General features: G+C 41.4%; 1 pseudogene across 1 annotated transcript; it reads left to right on the top strand.

Annotated features, from left to right (window-relative positions):
• Positions 1-3,974: 3,974 nt before the first annotated feature.
• On the top strand, positions 3,975-15,594 carry LOC308416126 (eukaryotic translation initiation factor 4E transporter-like; annotated as a pseudogene). The gene is made up of 3 exons: positions 3,975-4,055; positions 12,817-14,006; positions 14,215-15,594. The product of its transcript is annotated as a eukaryotic translation initiation factor 4E transporter-like (transcript).
• The last annotated feature ends 6,649 nt before the right edge of the window (positions 15,595-22,243 follow it).

The raw sequence follows: 22,243 nt of genomic DNA on the forward strand, positions 1-22,243 counted from the left end.
GTTTAACAAGCTGATTCCATGGTGCTTGCTCATCTCAGGTAAAGTGAGAAACAGTTTCTTAAACTCAATATACAGAATTAATCAACCTACAGCTTCACTGTATTCTGCAACATTAACAGAAAAACTATCAATAATGATTTAAAAAACTGAAGTTTAAAAATGAATAAGGCATGAACTCATAAATCTAAACACACTTATGCCCATTATTTGGAGAATGTCCTTAAAAATTTTACTGATTTATCACAGTATTCTACCCTGCAAGTTAAGTGTGAAAAACCAAATTGGATGACACTTAGAATCCCTTTGAAAATTATACAAAACATAATGTTACTTGAAGCGAGCATCCAACCTCTAGGTAAAAACATCATGGCAAGAATTTACTAATGAAAGATCTCAGCTCAAATCCCAGTTAAAGAACTAACACATTAGTTCTGATAAAGGGTATGTTCAAGAGCAGTGGGCCTCACATCTCTTCATCTGTATCTTCACAAGGAATGTGACTGACTAGTCCTCAGACAATTCCCATATGGGGCCATACATGGATATGAAGTAGAGATGCGACCAGAGTACAGAGACCTGGAGTTAAATATAGCAAGTGAGAAGGGTTCCATTCTTCAAACCTATCTTTAACAGTCCTTTTTCTTATTTAAGTTCTGAATAAAGAGTTTCCTTGAGGGTTTAAAAATAAAACATTTTGAAAAAAATTACTGTCTTATACTAATCAGCTAAAAATAAGTCTTAGATTCCTCAGTTCTTACTTCTGGTTCCCATGTGACTCTATAAAGGGAACAGAAATGTCTCAACTACTAAAATTTCTATAAGCTAAAACTATATGGACATATTCAGGTAAAAATATTAAAGGCCAGCCAAATCAGTGACTCTAAAATATAAGTATGGACTGTCCCATTCAACGCAGCATAACAGGTAGCCAGGTATATAGCAGCATGGATGTCAAATGTTTACAGTAGGCTTATTACAGCATGACTAAAGCACGTGTCCTCCATGCTTGCTACAGCAGTAGCAGCTCATTCTGGACTTCAATTTTCATGTTAAGACGCTGCTCACACCCCATCAAAAAACTTCCCTCTGTTTGCTTTCTGTGGTTACTGGTAAGTTCTACTTACTTTTGCTTATTTTGTTTAGTTTTCTGACATAGTGTCTCTATAGCCGAGGATGGCCTAAACCTCACAGCTATCCTACTGACTCAGCCTGAGTCCTGGCAATGGCAACCACATATGATTCTTAATTTTAATATTTATCAAATAAGCAATCTTCATTAGGATCAATCAGTTTGTACAAAATTGGCATTTCATAAATTTATTAAAAAAATTACAAATACCATAAATTATAAACATTACATCACACACTGGCAGAACTCTCCCAAACACAGTAATTCCTAATCAATATGACATATGTAACTTCTAAATATATGGACTATTAATAAATGAAACCGAAGCTTGATGGTATACACCTGTAATTTCTACAATCAGAAGACTGCAGCTGAAGGATTATAACCAGTTTGGGCTACCGAGTAGTAGTAATGGTGATGGGGTGGGGAGGAGACATAGGAAGAGCAAGCCAGGTACAGTAAGTCATACCTGTAATCACAGCACCCAGGAAGCTAAGGCAAGAAGATTCTGAGTACAAGCCAACAGAGGCTACCTAGTTATGTAGCCAGACCCTATCCCAAAATAACCAGTAGCCAAAACAAGCAAGTGCAACTGCCTTTGACAGACTTTTAATCAGTCTCATCACTGTAGTCATATCCAGATGTAAAGTGCTACCTTACCTTCACTTAATAGTTATAAGAATATTTGTTAGGTAAAACAAATATACAGTGAGTTAAGTGGTAGTGCACATTTTAGTCATATGATATAACTCACAATGTGACACGAATGCAGGGAAAGCAGCCTGTGCCTGCTCTAGGATAAGGTAAAATGAACTTGGTTCAGGCCCATTTCTAGCTCTCTTCTCAGTAGCTTTTCCCTTACCTAAGCCATCAGTTTTCTCCTCAGGCTTTTACTTACAACTAAAGACCATAGTAAAGTGGAATCGAGGGACATCTGTATTTAAAGGGGTTTCTCCATAAGAAACCAATGGGACATTCTATTGGTTTGAATGATAAGGGCTTGTGACACTGTGATATCACTTGCAAAAGAAGGTGGACCATTAGCTTACACCATACTAAATATTAATTTAAACCAGATTTTAAGGGGTTGGAAATTTAGCTCCGTAGTAAAGTGCTTGCCTAGAAAACCCTAGGTTTGGTCTACAGCCCTGAAAAGAAAAAGAAAAAAAGAAAAAAGATAAAATCGATTTTTAAATGAACTTAAACATAAGACCAAAACTATTAAACTCTAAAAAGAGAAAATAAGTGAATATTTTGACAGTGGATTTGGCAATAATTTCTTGGATATGATATGAAAGAATAATAACAACAAAGTAGATAAACTAGAAAATATTCAGATTTAATACTGTGAAAGCAGAACAGAGCCCATGACAGGTATCAACTGGAGCAAAGGAGTACGCGATGGACTCTGACGTGAACTAATGATATAAGTGCATGAAAATTCTATAATAAATCCCATGATTCTTAATTAAACTTTGGGAGAAAAAGGGAAACTAGAGCTGAAGAGATGGTTCAGCAGTTAAGAACACTTGCTTCTCTTGCCCAAGACCAAGGTTTAGTATCCAGCATCCACAAGGCAACTTGGACCCATCAGCAACTCCAATTTTAGGACATCCAGTAACATTTTCTGCCATCTACATGCACACTGTAAACATACATATATGTAGCCAAACACTCATATGCTGAATTAATAGTTATCACTACTCAAATCACCTGCCAGTGGTAACAGCACACAATCTTCACCACCGACCAAAATGCTCTGGATTCATGAATTAAACACACACACACACACACACACACACACACACACACACACACACACACACACAGCCTTCTATTTAATATTTTTTAAACAGGACAATGGCAAGGCACATCCAAACCTTCTCAAAACTAACAGTGTCCCCTCCAATATTCCTGAATTATTACTTATTAAAACCTATATCCCATCCTGGCAGCCATGGACACAGGCCTGCAGCCCTCCTGCACCATGCTTTCGGACTCTTACATGTTTGGTGCATCTCTGCCTCTCTGTCCTACACTTCACAGGCCAGGACCTTCTCTTTCCCTGGCAATGTTGATTCCCTTCTCCTGTGGTTCTCTTGCCTGGAAAACCTAAAATCCTCCCTCTGTTTCCCTGTCCAGCCATTAGATGCTAACAACTTTATTTACCAATTAGAGCCAACTAGGGTTAGAGAATCTAAGAGACTTACAGGCAGGTGTGCAGTTCCCATGTGATTTTAGGAGACAAATTAACACAAACAGTATTACAACCAATCCACAACACTCATACACACGAAAAATTTAAGTTAAAACTGCATCAAATCACATAGTAGCGAAAAGATAACCTACAAAATGGAAGAAAATTGTGAAATCATATATTCCATAAGAGATTAAATATAAACTACTAAAAACAAATTTTATCATTAATAAAAAAGTAATCTAATTAAGACAGATGTGATGTATGGATCATGAAAACAAGCTGTCAGTTACCAATCATACAAAACCCCAAGAAGATGCCTCATCCCAAATGAATAGCCACAAGGGTTCAGGGTGTCGGAGAGAGTCTAAGTATTGAATCCAGGGTCATGTGTACCGTAGGCAAGTGCTCTACAACTTAGCTAAATCTTTAGCCCTTGGTTTCCTTGAGTCAGAGTCTTTGTAACCCAGATATCCAAGAGTTCCTGATCTTCTGCTTTCATCTCCCAAGAGAGAAAATAGGTGAGAACATACTTCTACTGTGGGGAAGAGCATGGTAGAAATCTAAAGCATTACAGCAGCATTACATTATCTAAGTCCACTAATGAGGATATACCCAAACTCAAGCTAGATGTGGTTCTCCGTGAAAATGTGTCGAATTGGTTCCCGGGTCTCTGGTCTGGAAGGAAATGGACAAAGTTCTAACCGCTCTTATAAGGGAAACAGGAAGGTTTGGGTGGATAATATAAGACTGGTAGCCAGGGTTTTGGGTCTCATCTGCTACTATGGCAGCACCTATGCCAGTGGCAGACGCAGCAGCAGGAAGCTTTGCTGATGACATGAGCCTGACTTACAGGCCAGTCCAAAGTACAGTGAAAAAAGATTCTGATGAAGGGTCCTGGAGAGAAAACTCTTTTCCATGTGTTACAGCTCAGTCAAACAGACACTCAGATTAGGATAGGAAACTTACACTTTTTGAGGAGTGTAATTTACAAAAGCAATTTATAAAAATTACACAAAAGCAATTTACAAAGGCATGTTTGGCACTCAGGAATGGTTAAATAAATGGAGTACAAACCCACAGGCCTGATACTGAGACTGTGTGTCCTGTTATTTTTTCTTTTCTTCACATTTCCTACATCTTTAATAGGGTACAGAGTTGGCAACTGTAAATTATATTTCCTAGGTGCTGCTTAATTCAACAATATGCATGTGACTAAGTTCTGGCCAGTAACATAGAACAAAGACCACAGGCAAAATATCTGCCATATCTTTATTTTTTTCCCTTCTAGTACTGAGAATCAAATTCCTATATTTTTAAAGAAAATTGCTTATTAAATATCAAGAATGAATTTGTAAAGTGTAAATGCCTAGTGTTGTAAATTGTCTTATTTTGGCTCCCAGAAAGCCATGCTTCCAGATCTGAGGGTTCCTGAGGGCTTCAACTGATAAGAGTTGCCTTGCAGCCAATGGCCCAATGGCTGGCAGAAAGACAGAAAGACGGGGAAAGGGACTGGGAGAGAGTGTAGGAAAAAGAGAATCACCATGACCCGGAGTTAGAAGAACTGGATTCAGGAGCTGTAGAAAAGAGAGCATCCTACAATGTAGGTCGAAGTGAAGAGGACCCTATTGGAGGAGTGGGGGTTTTCGCAGAAGATAATACAGATTTAAAAGGTGTTTGACCAGGGATACCAGAGGGAAATGTATGCTGGCTGTTGGGAGGATAAGAATTGTCCAGCCATTGAGCTTAATCAAGACATATTAGAATTAGTTGGTGCGTATTCGAGCTCGGGCAAGTGAGAGCACATGTGAGTTTCACTCGCAAATCCACAGGTCCTGGGTGGGTACCATGACTGCACTACAGAAGCCAAAGCAGTTTAACTAATTCACGGCTAAAATCTGGTATAATGAGGACCCAAGTGAGGTTCCCATGAACCTGGACATGGGGTGTACACAGCCCAGCCAGCCAATGCACAGTTTATTCAGAGATTCAACTTTTAAAGGTGAAACAAAATAAAAACGTGCAGTTTCTAGTTCTTGCCAGCTGCTGTTTCCCTAATAATAGCATATCTTGGTTCAAAGTGACCCAAACCTCCTGCAGACTGAGACATCTGTCAGCAGTCTATCTCTTAGCTGTGACTTCCAGCATCAGAGAAGAACCACAAGGGGGGAGGAAGATGAAGGGAGGAGGATGCCACTGTAGGTTATGTTATTCATGAAATAATAACCATGTGGACTGGTTAATTGGAGTTAAGAGCAGCTCAGACAAAACAACGGAAATTATATAGTGAGATTATTGGCTGGGAAATAGACATAATAGTCAGAGGATCAATATCTGTCCAGCTCTTGTGCTAATTAAGGCTTATTGTAAATATGAAGGTTGTGTGTGTCTTTTATCTTGAAAGTAAATGGTCAAAGGCAGGTTTGAAATCCCAAGTTGAGATAAAATAATTTTTACAACATACATATATACAACTCCACCCCCACACACAAAACTAATAAACGTAATTTTTTTAAAGTTCGTTAAAGCACTTGCCATCAAAAATTAGTATCTAAGTTTTATCAACAGAACATATGTGGTAGGAGTATGACCTCCCTACTCACTGTCCTCTAACTTCGATATATACACACTAATACATACACACACACATACAGAGTAAATTAGTGTAAATGTATATTTTTTTTCACATCATCACTTTTTGGCCCAGACCCACTTTTGTCTTTGGTTTACTTAGCTCCCTTTCTCACATCTACCTCTCCTCCTCTCACGTCTGTCATGCTTGCAAGTGTGTTTCTCCTCCTTTAATATTCATGTTTAAATCTATACTAAACTCTTTATAAGCTACAGTTCTGGTGACCAGACAGACAGTCCCCAGGGTAAAACAAACTTGCTATGCAATCATGAGGCCTGCAGTCCAAATCCCAGCATCCTGAAAACAGCAGTGACTACAGCTTTCAGGACTCAGACAACATCTTTTTAGACACAAATGATGAAAAACAGCCAGTAATTTGGAGGAATATACATGTAAAAACATAAGGCAAAAAATGGAAATCTTTGTCCTTTTAAAATGTAGCTCACAGAAGAGCTAGGACCTGGGTCATGAATCTAAGGGAAGTAAGTAAAAATCACTGTTCCTTATGTACCATGTGACCTAACCAAATACTATTATCTCTACAAATATGTTTCTTTCTCAGTGTGTCAAATTTAAGTGGTGCTTGTAAATATTAAATGCAAAATCACTTAGCAAAGTGTCCTTGAATGTAGTCCATATGGAGTAATTTACCAATAATGATTAAATTTTGGAATAAATGTTAAAAACACAAGCAGTGTTTCATGTTCATTTTTAAGTGTCAGGCACAAGGCTTAGAATCTTATGACTTAAAGTTGAGATGAAGATTTAAGAGGAATTACAAAAAGCCATTTTGTTAAGGACAAATGCTAAGTAAAAATACCTAGTATTACCAAAATATAATTACCATAAACAGAGTCTTAAGATTGTGAGAATAACTCGACTCATTACTTCACAGTTTTTATTATTACAAAGATATGGTTTCATTTTCATAAATGATAAAGGAAGAAACAACAGATTCAGAAAAAGAAAGCAAAAACGCCTATGTTGAATATTTCTAGGTTGCTTTGTGCTCCAACTTGAGAAGTAAAATGCAACATATAGAAAAAAAACTCCTTGTACAAAATGGTAGAAAACATCACACTAAAGATAACAAGATGACTCTCCTTCCTGAACACTTCAAAAAATAGACGGCCCTGAAATATAGCAAAAAGCCCCAGTAAGTTCTTTCATTATCACAATCATATTTTCAGTAGAGCATCAAAGCAAAACCTAGGAAAGCCATTCAGGTGGCTTTCTCATTCTCAGCAATTTATTTTTATTTTATTCTAGACACACAGACAAACTACTTCTAAAGTCAAATAAATTTTGATAGACAACAAAATTTCACTCAAAAAAAAAAAAAAAAAACCAAATAAGAACAAATTACTTTTTGATCTAATGACAAATCAAAATGTTGTAAGAAGATGAGCAATGGCAACACACCTTTAATCTCAGCACTCTGGATAGAGGTAGGTAGGCAGACCACTTGACTTTGAAACCAAACTGATCTATGGGCTACTCAGAAAAATCTGGGGATTCAAAGAAAAACTCTGCCTCTACAAGAAAGGAAGAAAGAAGGAAAAACATAATTTTTACAGTTTGCTTTGTTTGTTGGTTGGTTGGTAAGGATCAGGCAGATGCTCAGTAGGTAAAGTGCCTCCTCCCCAAGCATGAGGACCTAGGTTCAGATCCGTATCCACATAAGATCTGTGCAGTGCTAAACCTTCCTCTCTAACTCCAACACTTTGACTCAAAAGAGACAGATTCTAGGAGTCATCCAGTCCAGCCAAAATGGCAAGCTCCATGTTCAGTGAGAAATTTCGACACAAGAACTAAAGAAAAAAGCAACTAGAAGACATCGAACAGACCTCTGGCCTCTAAGCAAACATAGAAAACTCAGACCTATGTTCTTTAGCATGCATTAACTCAATTAACCACTGTAATGCTATGAAGTGGGTAATACTATAGTCATCACATACAGTTGAATGAAATGAAGCACCAGAAATCACTGACAAGTCCAGAATCGTGCAAACAGCAAACAGTAGCAGGCAGGACCTGGACTGAAGAAATCAAATGTTCAAATTAACTACAGTATTCACTTAGTTGACAATTTATACAAAGAGTTTATAAGGTTCCAGGCACAGTTCTAAGTACTAGAGATAAAATTATGAATAAAGCTAATATAATCTCTACCCTGTAGTTAGAAAGAGCCAAAAAGTCGAATGGGAATAATTGACAAGTAAAAAGTGTATCATAATAAACACAAAAGAGTAAAGGAAAAATATTTAACTTAATACCAAATAAAAGAGTCAAACAACAGGAATAGAGAGACCTGCTTCTATTTTAGGAACCAGGAGAAATTCTCTCAATTAAAGAACAGTAATAGAAGAACAACTACCATCAATCAGAAGAGGTGTCCAGCACATCTGTCTGGGTTGGATCCTGAAGCCCAGTAGTGAGAGTCATGGGAAAGGCTAAGGTTAAGTTGGCAGCTGCTCTGACGGCAGGGAGAAGGAGGTTTGATTCAGTTCTGCATGCAATCCAGAGCCATTTGAGGATGTTGAGAACAAAAGGTTCAAACCAAGTTCTTTCTCAAAAGATTATTCTGATTTGTTATATGAGGAACAGCAAGCAAAATAAGGACACCTGCGAGGACAATAATCAAACAGTCTAAGGAGGATAACACTAGAACTTAACACTTGCATCTGAGCACAGTTTACAAGGAGATGAGGTACTTAAAGAACCTGCACTTCTCTCTCAATTATCACTCTTCTCATGCTCTCAAGCTCTGTTCAAAGAATATTAATTTCTAAAATATCTATTAATATCCACATTAATGTTCCAGTTGGCACTGTTGTTACTAAAAAAGAAGTAAAAAGTGTTTTTGGTTGTTTGTGGTTCGATATCCTGTTTAACTTATCCTATGATTTATTTTGGTCTTCATTTATGATGGGTCTAACTAAACAACCCCTAACTGGTTGGCACCTCACTGTGTAGATCAGAGATCCTCCTGACTCTGTCCCCTAGAGCTGAGAATAACCAAGCGCTGTTTACACTATGATAGACAGTCCCTTATATTGTAATAAAACACTAAGAATCACACCAGCCTTCAGGAGCAGGTTCCTTAGGTCCCCCTTGACTTGTTTTCTTCTCGTGATATTCTCTCTAGCATACCAGGCCCTGGTCAGTACACAGCTACAAGAGTATGACACGGAAAAAAACATAGTACCTGTAGATTCACAGTCTTATTAAACATTTTTCACTGAAGAACTAATTTATTAGTCAGCCACCCAAAACTGGAAAATGATGTCTTCAAAGTATGAATGAAAAGCGTAGTTAACTCTCTTCTTCACTTGCTTGCCTTGTGGGACTAAACAACTGTGAGACACCTGGACTTCCATTCACAGCTGCTGCTGACCATTCATGAGGAACTGGACTACAAAATTTTAAAGTCTTTGCAGATTTCTATTCAGTGCTGTGAAAAGGAAAACATGAGAAGCTAAAGCCTATGCCAATGGGCTAGTGAATGAAAACTTTTTTAAGCTGAAGAACATCAGTTAAGAGACAAACTGAATCCTGGACTTCACGGTGGACCTCATCATTTTGCAAACATATGCAACAGTTCCATGAACACATTTGAGTGAACTCAGGCTAGAGATGACTCAGAGTTCAGGCCAAACTGAAGAAGAATTTTAAATCATAGACTAATAACCCAAATAAGACTTTGTGTTAAAGCTCTATGTTGGGACTCATTCATTTTGCAACTACTTTAGGTAACAGTACAACAAAGATCTTGTTGTTGAAAATAAAAGATCATCTGCACAGGCAAGGCTTCAAGAAAAGAATATGCATTTAGCCAGTGAAGCTACTTGAAATAAAAATATTTAGATTAAAATGTGTGAGCACATCACTTCTCAGCCTATTGGCTAAGATCAAGTGTAAAATGTATGAGCGCAGACCTGGAGAGATGGCTCAGTAGCTAAGAGTACTAGCTGCTTTTTCTGGGCAAGTTCAATTCTCAGTACCTACAGGACAGCTCACCACCATCCACAACTCTAGATCTAGGGCATATGATACTATTTTCTGGCTTCTGCCAGCACCAGGCATGCACATGTACACAGACATATGTGCAGCCAAAATATTTATACACATAAACTTAAATTAATAGGCAAAAATAAAACAAACTAAAATATGTAACTATGCAGGCCAAGTACAAAATAAAGTAACAATGATTATCATATCAAAGTAACTATCCAGACTTACATTCTCATTCCAGCAAACAATGAGGAGATCCATTGTAAAGGATCTGTTCACAGTGCAGTGCATGTCTGACTTAATGTTGTATCCTAAATCTCTGTGGACTCTAAATCTAATTCTATCAAGTTAACTTGATTTTTGTGTTTCATTCATTCACTTCTGAATGTGAATGAAATTTCACATGTTTAGGAAATGCTAGAGAGATTGACTCAGAAAACATAAAAGCCCTGAGAGATTTCAAAGAAGAAAATAGTGGTGAGACAGTGAGATAGTGTATAGAAGCCCAGATGTCCACAGCCTCCCTGCTCACCTGTAAGTTCTCTTTTATCTCATTTTCTTTGTAACTCTGGGCAAGAACCACAATTCCACATTAAAGATGGTAGTGAAGGGCAATCTGAGTTGGGCTTCGATGATGTTTTTTTGCCATGTCACAAAGAACTGGATCATTCAAAAAAACTGGGGTACTTGGATATACCCTGGAAGAGAAGGCAGAAATCTTTAGTTTCAAACGTTGAAAAACTTTATGAGGCTTCTGAACTCATATGGTGCCTACTCAAAATCAGGGGTCATCAAAGAACAAGCAATATTTCCACCACTGAGATCTCCTAGAAAATGCAAGTTCTATCATCTCTGTGCAAGTTCGAAATGAGCTTCTGAAAATCGAGTTTATAGTACTGAAAAGATTTCGCCAATACTAGTGATTGAAGTAAATTCTCTACTGTCCTTCTTACCATTGCTTAGATGGTTGAGAACCAAGAACACAGTAGGCAACTAGAACAATGAATGTCCTTTGACTTGCAGTAGTTCAACAGCTTGCTCTGGTTCAGGTAGAGATGGCATTACTCCTGTACTTGGGCAAACAAAGATATATGATTATATGAGATGCTAAGGTTAATGGAACAGAGAAATGTTAAAGATGAATTAAAGAAGGGGTGTTGTAGGAACTCCAATAACATACTCTGTAAAAATAAAGAATGCCTACACTCAGAGGCACATTCCTATATTCTCCCATACCCTGGAGAATCTCACTCCCTCCCTTCCTCAGTTGTCCCTCTTCCAATTGCTCACCTCCCTCCCACTTGGCACAGATATCCACTGTGTCAAATAACATTTTCTTTTGTTCATCACCTGGAAACAGATTTTCGCCCGGCTGGAATAGAAACAATCTGCTTGAGGGTCTGAATAAGAATGGGTGTGTCATAGGAGTAGCTCAAATTTGAACACTAAATATTCACTAAGGAAAGCACCATTTTGTGTATTTATATTTACAGAGTGATTTGCATATGAAATTATAAGGAGTATTTTTATGTGCTTGATTTAGTCTCTTGTATAAATCAAAAATATATATAAAAGAAAAGCTTAGTCAAGGTCATACAACCAGCAGAGAGAGACAAAATCCAAACCCATATTAAAGGCTTTTGTCTTTCCACTTCAAAAGCCATTGAAGACTGTATGTTTGACTTTATAGGAATATGTAGGCATTGGAATTTATTAGCAGTGATTGATTGTTAAAAACAGTGACCCACCCCACCCCTCATTTTGAATGTTAGTTTTCAGTTGGGGTTAAGGGAATGAACTTATATATTTAAGCACATTAACTTTGAAAAGTTGTATTTTTAAACTTGAGACAACACAGAAATTAATCTTCAAAGCGAATCCTACTCTTTAAAAACTGAACAAATATGCATTAGTTACCATACAACAGTGTAAAGTTACAAGATCATTTACACAAAGTGGTACACACTGACCTAAAAGACACAGAGAAGAAAACAGAGTAATTCAGGAAAAATGGCAAATAACTAGGCTAATCAGTAAGACGAGTGCACTCTAGTAGACTCAGTTCCTGGATGGAGAGCTTCAGATAAACTTCCAAGTGTCCAGCACAAGTAGCCCTGGACAGCATTTCCCTGGGCAACGTCCTGTCAGTGTGAGATAGCCGACTAAAAGAATGGTAATTCTGTTACACCTGACCCAAGAAAAACGGTAAAATCTTAGACAATCACTTGTGCTCTTTTGTAAACAATTAAGAACTTTGTACAGAGCAGGTTACTGTGTCTAAGGAGAGCCAGCCTGTGTGGGGGGGATTCCCCGCCAAGCCCAAGCCAGGGACAGCATGGAGCAGGTGCAGAGCCGGCCCCGCCCACTCAGAGCAAAAGCGTGGCCAGCGCAGGGCCAGGCCTGCCTGTGAGGTCAGGGAGCAGGTGGCAGATCAGGTGGCAGGGTGCACGCAGGGGGCAGCAGAGGCAGGAGGCGCACGGGCAGAAGGCAGACAGCAGATGCCAGCTCTAGGCAGCCTACCTGTGGACCTTCTCCCTGCTTCCTGAGGTCTGTCACCTCCATGAGTACTGTCCCTGCCCTTCTTCTGAAAGAGCCTGTAGTCCTGGATCTGGGTGAGGGGACCTGGGTTTCCCAGAGGAGGCCCGCACTGGCACTCTCTCCCCGTGGAGGCCCCTCACATGGCCACAAGTGTGGCCTGCTGAGAGGTGAACTCTTTCCGGTTCCCCAGTCCCTTACAGGAGGATAATAAGAGGCAGTTGGTGCCATCCACTGACCAGTGACAGGCACTTTGTAGCAGCCTGAATTACTGGACCCACAGCCCAACCAGTCCTACCTGTACTCCAGGAAACTTCACCACCACCAAGGAAAAAGAGAATTGGGGATGAAACAGAAAATAGAGATGCCTTCCTTGACCTGAAGAAACTGTACCCCTCCAAATTCCCCCCATTGCTATACAAAAGAGGGACTCTTGGATATAAAAGACCATTCATCCTCTAAACAGAAGCTACCATGCCTCTGAAAATATGTCAGTGATGGTGTCTGGGACCCAGCTTTAGGGCAAAGCTCAACAGCGGGAAAGCCTGAAGAGCCAGAATCAGATCAACCTCTCCTTCTGAGAAGAATAGCAGATTCAGGAGACAGAGGGGGGGAAGGAGGGAGGGGGAGAGAGAGAGAGAGAGAAAGAAGATGACTTAGATGTTGTTCTCAGCCCACAGAGATAAAGCTTTGCAGGTGGCTGCCATGTGACAACTGCTGTTGGCTCCCAACACTCTGGCAGTCCATTGGAGAAAGACAGTGCTGAGCTTCGTCTCCTTGGTGGACGAAGGGTTGACAAGGATAATTTCTGCTACATCTTTGAGAAGGATCAGCATCTTAGTGGTAAGGACCTGCAAGACTTGAGAGACCGAGACAAGGACAAGTGTTTCAGAAGGGAGTTTAGAGATAGTAAGCGTGTCTTTGGTGAGCACAGAAGAAATCATTCGTACACTGAGAAAGAACCAGAATGGTTTTCAGCTGTCAGTATAAAACCATAGATTTGACTGGCTTTGATGATAAGATTGTAGAGGAGGATCACAAAGGACTAAAAGAACAATGGACTGCCTCTGTGAAAAAAGGCATAGTGGAGTGCAATGGAGGGGTGGCTGAAGAGGATTAAGTGGAAGTCATTCTGGCCCAGGAGCCCCCTGCTGACCTGGAAGTTCCAAGGGATGTAATCCTACCTGAGCAGTCTCCAGGAGAATTTGATTATAATAAATTTGTTAACCTTGATAAGGTGCCATGCATGGCTTCAATGATAGATGTTCTGAGAGAAGGAACAGTCTCTGCCAGCCACTTCAGTAGGTGGGTCTCTAACCCAAGCTGGTCAGAGAAAAAAATCCAGCAGCCTTGGACCAACACCCCTTGAAGAACTTGAGAGGCTGGTAGGTTTAGAGCAAGCTGTCTTCTCTCCTGGACAGAACTCAGGGACTTATTTTGCTCCCATGCCATCAGAAGACCATGCTAAAAATAAAATAGACATTTTAGAAATGCTACAGAAGTGCTGGAGGAATGGTTCAGTGGTTAAGAGAACTCTGACTGCTCCTCGAGAGGTCCTGAGTTCAATTCCCAGAAACCACATGGTGTCTCAAAACCATTAGTAATGGGATGCACTGCCTTCTTCTAGTGTCTGAAGACAGCTACAGTGTACTCATAGACATAAAGTTAAATTTTTTAAAAAACAACATTAAAAACAGAATGCTACAGAAAGCCAAAGTGGATTTTAAACCTCTTCTTTCTAGCCTTTCTACAAATGAAGAAAAACTTAAAAAGAGCTCACATTCAGGGATTTTACTTTCAGTGGAAGAGGTAGAAGCTGGGCTGAAAGGCTTGAAGGTGGAACAGAATATGAAGAATTCAACTCCCTTCATGGCAGAACATTTAGGAGACTCTGAATGCTGTGATTAGCAATCAACAGCTGAAGAAAGATGGTGATACGACTGCATTCAACAAACTAGCAAAGGCAAGTGAGACTTTGCCTACCCAGCCCAAAGTCAGTCACTTGTTAGCCCCTGCTGAGATTCCGGGCCAGTCTGTCTCCCAAAACATCCTACACGTGTTTCAAACTCAAGCAGCCTCAACAGACTACCTTCATCCAGGGATATCATCACCAATCAGGACCCCAGCAACTACTTGGATATCCATTCCAAGGCATGTGCAAGCCCATGAGTCCTGTCTCAGCCCAGATGAGTCAGCTAGAATGCAGAAAGTTGCTTTGGAGGGGCTGGCTCTACCACCTGACCTTCCTGTACAGACAGCACCCTCCTACCAGCCTGGTTTGAGCAAACCGCAAGTGGACAGAACCAGAGTTGGGCTCAGAAACAGGCAACAGTTAATGTGAGAGTCACCAGCACCCATGCACCGAGGAAATTCCTCTTCCCCTGCTCCTGCTGCCTCCATCATGAGCATGCTTTCTCCTTCCTTCACCCCTACATGTGATCTGCAATGTATATGAAAGCAGAGAGAAGAGCAAGGAGGAAATAGCTCTTGGAACAGTCGTTCCTGGTGATGGTAAAGAGGATACTCAGAGGGCAATGAAGAGAACCTGCTGTCATCCGATCCCATACCCAATACTGATGAAGACTCTTCTATGACAAATCTTAAACTTTCCACATTACAGCGGTCTTCATGCACCACTCTGCTGTCCCAGACCAACCCTTACACCAAAAAACAAGATTACAGACCTAAAGCAACTGGGCAGAAAACAGCTACCCTGGCATCCCCAATCCCAGGAACACCTTTTCTCTGCCCTACCGACCAAGTTCCCCTTGACCCTCACGTTCCTTTTGTTCGACCTGTGCACCAGCTTTACCCAGATTAGTCCAAAGATACATCTACAGCATCTTCCAAGATTCCTCCAAGGTGTGCTTCCTCCTGGGATACACTTCTTTACAGTGACTATCTGGCTCACTCCTGGGTCAACCCTTGTACCCTTTGGTCTCTGCTGCTAGTCACCCTCTTTTAAACCCTGGGACCTCTCTGCATTTGGCAGTGATGCAGTGTCGCCTGCCCTACGTTTTGCCAGCAAGAATGACACACGGCAACAGGATTCTTCTGCAAACAACCATTATTGTACAGCACTCTTGAGCAGGGAACTGCCGAGGAAGAAATGTGCACTGCTTAAATATGCCCAGGAGACACATGCCGCTTCCTGATTGGCGCGCCCTCCAGTATCTCATTAGCATACCCCAAGAGCGGGCTGTGACATTCATGGTATATGAGCACAACAGCTCTGTTTGCTGAAACATCAGCAGAAAGCCGGCGCCATCTATTGGAGAGGCACAAATGGCTTCCAACATTTCTTTCTTTTAAATAAAACATGGCCGATCAACCATCAGGCTGTTGTTGGACCTTTAGCGTTCAAGACAATGATCAGCAATAATTTTGGGTAAAGCACCCTCCTGCGTACAATGGGAACGAGCCCTGCAGGGTGCAAAGGCTGCCTATGTGTAGGACACCCATTCCTGGTGCAATGTCTCAAAGTCTCAGGGTGCAAGGGCTATCCAGACACAGACCCATCACTTCTCCTTAAGCATACTAAGCCAAACAGAGGGAGAGGTGCCCATTTCGAGTTCAGCAAGAGCTTGTGCTATGACCACTTTGTCACTTTGTTGTTGAGTACGGAGTTTGCACACCATCTAGAGCAGAAACACAGTCCGTCCGCACAAAAGCATGCCAAAAACTAGCTAATAAGGCAAAATTTCTATTTTCCACTAACCCTGCTATCTCGGTGTCTTAGGGCAAGTAAGGTACATCAAAGGTTTTATTGGTGCCAAACAAAAAGGAAATAGTTTTGCATAATGGCGAATGTGCATTGGTTTTGGAAACACCAACAGAATCTCCCAACTCGGTTCTGCTTGAATCGTCATGCAGGACAGGCTCATCAAAAGCATGTAGAACAGCATTTTGTTCTGGTAGCACTCGACGTGTTAGACGTTCTGGGATCCAAATTGGGCTTTCTTCTTCCTGTGGAAACACACAAATAGCTCCCCTGGATCGTATTAAAATAGGATCCAGGCCTTTGCAATCTCCAGTGAGGACATCTTTCCATTTTACTAACTCTTTAGGTGGAACAGGCCATTGTCCATGGCGCTCGGCAGCTGAATGGCCATGAGCATCCAAATTTTAAAAATTTAAGGTAAGAAGTAGAGTAGAAATGGCTATTTTGGGTGTAGGGGGCACCTCTTCATTTCCCCCTTTTTGTTTGTTTAAATATACCTCAGGGTGCAATGAGCTCTTTCAATGATGCCTTGACCCTGAGGATTATAAGGCAAACCTGTCAGGAGTGAAACGCCCATGTGATGGCAAAATTGCTTGAAATTTGCTGAAGTATAGGCAGGACCATTATCTGTTTTTAACACTTTAGGTATGCCCCATGCACTCCATGCTTCAAGACAATGAGTAATAACATGAGAAGCCTTTTCTCCCTATAAAGGAGAAGCAAAAATGACTCCTGAACTGGTATCAATGGACACATATACATATTTTAATTTTCTGAAGGAGAGAACATGGGTGACATCCATTTGCTAAACTTGGAGAGGCTGAATGCCTCGTGGGTATACCCCTACATGTTGGGTGGTGGCAAAGACACTGCAGTTTCCACAGTGGAGAACTATGTCTCTGTTGTCTTTTCTGGTGATGGAGAAACGCCTACTTAAGGTTTCAGCTGTCACATGAAACAGAGAATGGAACTGGGTAGCGGCCTCCACAGGGGTCAGGACTGCAAATGCAGTAGCTCGGGTGGCAAGATCTGCTAAATTATTACCTTGTGACATTGGACCAGGTAGGCCTGAGTGGGCACGAATGTGCGTGGTGTAGCAAGGAGAACGTCTGGATAACAGCTTCTGCTGAATTTGCATAAATATGGAAGCAACTGAGCTCCCAGTTTTAATTAGACCAGCTACCTCCAGGGAATTAATTGCATTAACTACATAAGAGGAGTCTGAGACTATATTAACCGGACCAGGGAAAGCATTTAAAACTTCTAGAACAACTTGACATTCATCCAACTGAGGGGAATTTTGGCCAAACTGTTTGGTTACTACTTTGCCTTTATGCACATATGTGCCTATCCCTGTTTTAGAGCCATCAGTATATACTATGTCACCTTTTGTAAGAGGAACTGCACTTGTCACACGGGGAAACATGAGAGGCTGATAGCGTGCAAAGGTCAAAATTGGGTTTTTAGGGTAATGATTGTCAAATGTCCCAGAAAAGGCACATACAAGTATGGCCCAATCATCATCAACAACAGCCAAATTCTGTATTTTTTCTGCAGTATATGGAATAATTATTTTTTCTGGATAGGTACCAAAATGAGTAACAGTAGCCTTTAATCCACTCAAGGCAAGTTTTGCTAAGGCCGAGAGATACCATTAAATAGTTTTGGCCGGGGAAGCCTGTGGATGAGTCCACAGCAAAGGACCTTTCTGCCATAACACTGCAGTAGGCAACTTCTCAGTCTGTAAGAGACAGCTCAAAAGGTTTACCAGGGTGTATTATGACTATCTGAGCTTCAGCCAAGGATTTCTCTACCTTCTGTAAGGCTGCCACAGCCCCGGTGGTCAGAGATCATTGGGATGTTAACTGTTGATCTCTTTCAAGAATATCCAACAAGGGTTTTAGTTTAGCAGTAGAAATCTTTAGGAACGGCCTAAGCCAATTAATGTCCCCTAGGAGCTTTTGGAAATCATTTAATGTCTGTAAATGATCTCTTCTGATTTTTATTTTTTGAGGTACATCAAATTCTGGGTGAACGACGGCTCCTAAGAACCTTCCCATCTGTGATCGCTGAACTTTCTCTGAAGCTATCGTTAACCCAATGTGCTGTAAGGACTTAACTAAATCATCAAAGGCTACTTCTAAGTCTTGAACATTAGGGCCACATAAAAGAATGTCATCCATATAATGAAAAATGGTCAATGACAAGTATTGCCTTCTAATAGGGGTTAAAGCTTGTTGTACATACAGCTGGCACATAGTAGGACTGTTTGCCATTCCTTGTGGGAGAACTTTCCATTGGTATCTTTTATCAGGTTCTACATGGTTTATGACAGGAAGAGTAAAGGCAAACTTCTCTTTATCTTTGGGATGTAATGGGACAGAGAAAAAACAGTCTTTAAAATCTATAATAATTATCTCCCACAGCTTGGGTAAAGCTGACAGAAGTGGGAGACCTTGTTGGACAAACATAAACTGTTGCATTTGTGCATTAATAGGTTTGAGATTATGTAAGAGTCTCCATTTGCCTGATTTCTTTCTTATAACAAAAATTGGAGTATTTCAAGGGGAACTAGAAGGCTCCAAATGTCCTAACTGTAATTGCTCTCTTACCAAGTGATGGAGAGCCTCTAAGTTTTAAGAGGAAAGAGGCCACTGAGGAACCCACACAGCATCCTCTGTTAGCCATGGTATGGGCATAGTCCCCTCAATGGCCCCTAAGAAAAACCCAAAGCACTTCGATCAAATTTTATGGTGGGTTGTATGGGGTCTGTAGGACCTTGATGATGTTTGCTGATGCCTCTTCCGGGGATATACTCCATATCAGTCATCATCCCTTGAGCAGGCAGGGAATAATTATTCATAAGTTTAAGGACTAGTTCTGTTAAAATGTCTCTTCCCCATATATTAACCGGTAGTGGAAGGACATATTTTGTAAAAGTCCCTTTCTGTCCCTCAGGGGCTTTCCATTTTAATGATTTCGAGCTGTTAGCAGGACTGGCTTCATAGCCGAGGCCTTGTAATGAATGGTAAGATTGAATAACTGGACACTTAGCAGTCCAACACTTAGTAGATATGACACCTTTAATCCCCGCAAAACAAGTTTGGCTACGGCCAAGGGACACGATTCAATAGTTTTGGCCGGGGAAGCCTGTGGATGAATCCACAGCAAAGGACCTTTCTGCCATAACACTGCAGTAGGCAACTTCTCAGTCTGTAAGATACATAACTTAAAAGATTGAATAACTGGCCACTTAGCAGGCCACCACTTAGTAGATATGATGCTTTTGTCTACCCCTGTGTCCAAAATTTCTTCAAAAAGTTTCCCTTCAATCTCTACATTCAAGGTTGGTCATTTATTAAAGTCCACCAAGAGATAGGCTGAGTCAGTTCTTGAAGAACCGAAGCCTTTGCTCTCCCTTCTCAACCTGCTTGATGCAAATTGGGTGTGACAACTGGGGAAGATAAGCAATTGTGCAATCTGATACCCTGGGGAGATGGTAAACAAACCCCACTGGGAGGAGCACATAATTTTTAGTTGGCCTTCATAATCTTGATCAATCACCCCAGGGTGTACTACTAATCCTTTAACGGTGGCAGATGTGCACCCCACAAGCAGCCCTATTGTATTAGTGGGTAATAGTCCATGAAAATCAGACGGGATAGGCTGAACTCCCATTTGTGGAGTTAGGACAATTCTGGTGGTGGCGCCGAGGACCAATACTGTGGAACCCGGAGTGGCTCTCTGTGGGGGTTCTCCTGAGCCCAGAGTACTGGGGAGCTGGTTACCCCATATATTTGAGGGCCCCAAGGATGGGGGCCCCCGCTGTACATTTTTTGACACTTATAGGGGCCTCCCAGTGAAATCTTTTACTGATCTACATTCATTAGCCCAATGCTTCCCTTTCTTACACTTAGGACACAGGCCAGGAATATTCTTAGGGTTGAAGCCAGAGCTCTGACTTCTACACTCTCTCTTCATATGACCAGGCTTCCCACATTGAAAACAAGTGACACTCCTCCTAGGAGGACCAGGCCCCCCGCTGCCCCTGTAGTATGGCAGCAGCTAAGCCTGCATTAGTTAAGGGTCCTCCTATCTCTCTACAGGCTTTAATCCGGGCTTGTAATCCTTTAGCCTTCCAGGGGACAATGGCATTATGACATTCCTTAGTGCATTGTTCAAAGACCAGTTGCTCTATCAAGGGCATAGCCTGTTCTTGGTCTCTGAACATTTTGCCCGCTGCTTCCATCATGCGGGCCACAAAATCTGAGAAGGGTTCACTTGGACTCTGAATAACTTTTGTTAGATTTCCTGACACTTCTTCCTTATTTGTGAGCACTTTCCATGCCTTCACGGCACAAAGCACTATCTGGCCATAGACTTCCTCGGGGTAGGCTGTTTGGTTGACTGCCCACTGTCCCTGTCCTGTCAACATTTCAAAATTCCAAGCTGGCTATCGGGCGACGGCATTGGCACCAGCCTGGGTCTGACAAGAGTCATGCCAAAAGGCTTTCCACTCAATGTATTGTCTCATACTTAGGAGACAAGCTTTAGTAACAAACTGCCAATCAGTAGGGGTCATTGCTATTGTAGTTAACCTCTCTATCTTGGACATGGTATAATTAGCGGTGACTTTATAAGCTCGGACTGACTCTGCCAACTCTTTAACTTTCTTATGATCGAGGGTGTGATAACTACAGACAGCATTATCCTCCTCGAACTCGGAAAACATTTGCCTGAGGGCATGGCATGTCTCCGGTGAACAAAAGGAGAACTCGCACTTTCTCTCTGAATAAGGTGGAGAAGCAGAGGCCACCGTGGCAGCTGCTTTAAGATTTTCAGTTTCGCTGCAGGAGTCCTCCATCCTGGATGATATCGCTCTGCCTCATATTTTGCTGCCTCCTCCTCTAAATCTTTCTCTTTAGACTCAAACAATTTATCCTCTAACTCATCTGCCAGCTCTAAAACTTTTAGCTCTTTTAGTGGATACAGAGTATTCTCTCCAAGGAACATGTATTCGTTTCCGGGGCTGAATTGTTTCCTCTCCCGGCAATCCTTCTGGGGGGGGGGGTCTTTCATCGGTCTTTCCTCCTTTCGGTTTTCTTTCACTTTTATTTTGTATTCCGCTCCATTTCTGACATGCTCTAGCCATGCCTCTCGGAGCCTACTTGTTTTAATTTTTGTTTCTTGTGCGCTCCCAATTTCACTCTGACATGCCCTCTTGGTGCTGCGTGATAACTTTCTATCCTGCCTTAATCATGGCCTCACATTTCCGATCCCGCAAACATAATCTAACTAACTTCCAAAGCGATATTGTCACAACAGTCACCACAAATGCAAGCAATAACCCCTCTACTGCCAGAGAGAATCCAAAAAGGGACATGCCTCTTGGAGCTTACCTATTTAATTTACCTTTTCGCAGTTCTGATTCCACTTCAATGGACTGAAGGTTCCCCTTGGGACTAGCGATGTAAAGGCTTCCTGGGATTTTCAGCACCACTTGTCTCGCACCCTACATCTCACCAGCAAGAACGACGCTTGGCAACAGGATTCTTCAGCCAACAACCTTTATTGTACAGTACTCTTGAGCAGGGGACTGCTGAGGAAGAAAAGTGCACTGCTTAAATATGCCCAGGAGACTCATGCTGCTTCCTGATTGGTGCACCCTCCAGTATCTCATTTGCATACCCCAAGAGCAGTCTGTGACATGCATAGTATATGTGCACAACAGCTCTGTTTGCTGAAACATCGGCAGAAAGCCAGCGCCATCTATTGGTGAGGCACAAACGGCTTCCAACAATGCAGGAGCAGCTACAGTACTTAGTTCTGCATCCTCAAGGAACTAGTTCCCAGGCAGCAGCTATCAACATTCAGACTTCTCAGAATGTACCTAGCTGATCAGGCCTTCCCCATATGCACATCTAGCTGGACCATCACACCAACCAAAGAAGCAGCATCCCTGTGGGCCTTGCCAAATGGTTTGGATCTACATTATGACTGAAGGCTGTTAAATAA

The sequence above is a fragment of the Micromys minutus genome (genome assembly GCF_963924665.1).
Source record: "Micromys minutus genome assembly, contig: SCAFFOLD_215, whole genome shotgun sequence".
NCBI classification, from domain to species: Eukaryota; Metazoa; Chordata; class Mammalia; order Rodentia; family Muridae; genus Micromys; species Micromys minutus.